The sequence below is a fragment of the Daktulosphaira vitifoliae genome, unplaced genomic scaffold, assembly GCF_025091365.1.
Source record: "Daktulosphaira vitifoliae isolate Bord-2020 unplaced genomic scaffold, ASM2509136v1 Scaffold_4, whole genome shotgun sequence".
NCBI lineage: Eukaryota > Metazoa > Arthropoda > Insecta > Hemiptera > Phylloxeridae > Daktulosphaira > Daktulosphaira vitifoliae.
This window is the reverse complement of record NW_026099575.1, coordinates 15,082,827-15,086,608: the sequence shown is the minus strand read 5'-3', so window position 1 is coordinate 15,086,608 and position 3,782 is coordinate 15,082,827.

The window sequence follows — 3,782 nt, the reverse complement described above, 5'->3', positions numbered from 1 at the left end:
CATATTTGCTAATATATCTGTATCATATTTATAAAATGCGTACAATTTAATATTACATCTCAATATAACTACACGCTGCTGACAACATTATATAATAAAATTTAACTCTAAATACGTTGCATTAAAATCATTGTAAAATTTTACACATTAATTGAATTTGAACTTTATTTAATCGAGAAGTATGAATTTAATTTTAATTTTCTATATTAAATTCTATATATAATTATAATTTTAATATTTATTACACTCTTCCGAGTTTCTGATTCAAGTTGTAACAATAAGGCAACTTACAGTTTGGTATAAATAAACCAGGATGTACATCAATAGATCAGACTTTTTTATATAAAAAATAGTATAGCATTTCTCATTTCTCGTTTTATTAACACCTTATGTGGAGTTAATAGTCTGGTAATTCAAAAAGTGATATTAATTAATCCTGACCACGAAGATATAAAAAAAAAAATTGATTATTATATCCAGATTTTCATTTAAAATTGGGTTTAGATAATAATTTATTAAATTTGAATAAAATAACTATCGACTGTCAACAGGAATAATACGTTTTATCACTCCTAAGTTTTACAATTAATTTCTATTAAGTGTTTCTAATAAGTGCTAATAATTTAACATATTTTTTTTCTGGTGATAAATAATACTTGTAAATTAGTTTATAAAAACCAAAAAAATTTCGAAGTTTTGTAGATTGCTGTTTAGTAAATTTTTTATTGCTATCAGCCTACGCAAATTTTGAGTATTATTCTAGTTCTTAGAGAGCAATTTTAAAAAATAATTTTATAAAAACATTATTTTTAAAAAACCCAGCACAATGAAGTCGCGGCACAGTGGGGATGTGGCATATTTGGTCAAGTATAATGATATCTGACAGTGGTTAAAATCACTATCATAAAAAACGCTTCGATACAAATCTGTAGATAGTGTTTAATTTTAAAAAATTTATGAATTATTCCAAAAGCTACATAATCTGCTAGTTCATTATTAATATCCTAATTAAGATTAAGTACGTGGAATGAAAAAGGGATTATTAAAAAATATTATTTCTCATAAAAAAATAATGTTAATCCTTATTTATATTCTGATTACAAATTTTATGATATATAAGTATAATGTATAAATAAATATCTATATATATTTATAATATATAAATATATAAAGAGAAATGAAAGAGGTGTGTAAATATTATTCCTCATAAAATAGTTGTATTGATCCATACATTTTTTAACAAGTTATAGCACTATAAAGTTAAAAATGTAAAATATAAAATTTCCGAAGCACTTTAAAAAATTAAGTTGAAAAAGTTGTCATTTTGATTCCTCCCCTGTGGGCATTTACGTGCACACTCACCTCCTTTCACATTTGAACGTCATTTGCATTGCTCATCGTCTACATTGTCACCTTTTGTTGAATATGAATTAAAAAATATTTCCTGATAACTTCCGGCACTGGTTTTTAATAATTTTGTCAATTTCTATCTATAAAGGCTAGCCGAGTCGTCGCAACCGATCTACCGGGTCAAGCGACTAAGTCGAGGAACAGCCTTTAGTTGGAACTGGTCGAACTATTTACCGTCCTTAATTTTTTTTTGTGTGCACTGCAACAGTTTTGTATTTTTTTTTTTTTTCTAGCGAGTGTTTGCTAATATTGTATAATGTAATTTTTATATTTATGGGGTCGGCTGACCCTGACCCATCCCGTTTGCCCTTCGCGACTAGTAACGTAAAAATATCTTTTTTTATGTTTTGAACCAGAATTTTTTTGTGCGTTGTACTATAAACACGTGTTTCGATTTTTGTATATTTGTTGAAGGTGCCCCGATTTTTTTTAAGTCCCTTAACATACCAGACGTGTTCAAATACCCCCTGTCATGTTTATATTATTTGTGATTTTTTTATATTTAGAATTTTTGATCCTACAAAGGTGGCAGTCGTGTTCAAATATCGCCACCTCGTTTTCATTTTTTTTTATTTCTATAGTCTTTCAATAAGAATAGTAATCCGTTCAACATACTTACTAAATTATCTAATTGACTAAAAGTACTCTAAAGACTTTTCTTTATTATATTAACTACTACTAAGGTATCATACCAAATAATTTTGCTAAGAATAGATCCTTAACTACTTATTTTATTTTCTGACGATTAATATTCACTTTTTCTTAAAGAGTCTGATGATATATCGGATGCTTTTTTTAATGTATTTAAAATATCTGGCATATGATATCGGGTCATCTTGAGACTTTCATGGTAACTCTCCAATGAATTTCAGTCCCTTTCTTCACAGTCATAATGTTAATAATGCTTATTTAAAATAGCCCATCTAGAAGTGAATACGGAATAAATTGTGTATACTATTTCAAGGGTCTCAAAAAATGTCATAGCATAACTAAACTTGTATCGCGAAGTAATACAAATCGTATGAAGCACAAGTCATAAAAAAAAAGCTCTATACTTTCGTTTAGAGAATACGGCACTGAACACTTTGATACTGAAAAGTAATATTTGCCCTTTTATCATAACTTTGAAATCAACACTTCTTTATTTGTATAACATATTCATTTAGTTTGTTAAAAATAATATTTGCAATATTTATTCCAGCAGTTGATTCAACAAATGTAAAATATAAAAAATATTCTTTTATTTTAGTATGTTCATTAAAATCATCATTTTCGTTCGTATTTGTTGTGCGTATTTTATAGTTAATTATTTTTTTTCAGCTAGTATGTGGCAAAATTCATTATTATAGAGAAATATTTAAATTGTTGAATTTCTTCTATTATAATTTTTCAACCTCATTGATCATCAAGTTGATGGGCTCATCCTGAATATGATATCCCAAGTAATGAGTATGTGTCCCTACGTTTTTAACGTGTCGTACATGTTCTATCGTAACCGAATCAAATTTGATTGACATTTTACATTTTGACATTTTAATCAAAAGGTTTTCACCGCTAAATATTCGTAACTGCTGAAAATTTTAGTGAATATGATATAAGATATTAATAAAAGGCTAATAAAAAAGTGATAAAACTGAAGATAAAATTTATTACGAAATGCCTAACGATTTCAATGTTAAAAAGGTCAGTATGTATTTTTATACAAACATACCGTTTAAATAACGACGTTTAATTGAATATATCGCTGGGAAATCTTATTTTACTAAAAAAAAATTGAAATTTTTGTTACTTTAAATTTTATATAAAATCTATTTTAAAACATTATTAACCAAAAGCAAAATAATAATAAATTGATAAACCAAATTCACTACCGAAACCAAAATGATGAAAAAAACAAAAATCAAAACGTGATCTGGAAAATCAATTCGGTTTCTAAAAATAATATTAGATAATTATTAAAAAAAAAACAAGATTGTTGCGTATATTCGAGATTTTTCAATTTTTTTTTGTTTAAACAGCAATATTTTCGCTTTAAATTTACTCAAAATGTACAAAAATTACATTTTTAAAATCCTTTTAAAAATATTTATTTGTTGGTTAAAAGTTCATAATTGTAGAATAAAACAAAAAAGAATTTTCTTAAAAATTCAGCTTTTTTTTTATGTATCAAACTAAACTTTAAAGATCCAGAAAATCGGTTTATTTGATGGACAATTCCCAATTTGCACAACTTTTATTAGATATCGTAAAATCATATAAGGAAAATTAAAAAAATATATATTTTTTAGCTTCGATGCGAAGCGGAGAAGGTATTAATTTTACTATGATGTGTTTTTTTTTTTTTTTTTTTTTTTTTTTTTTTTTTTTTTTTT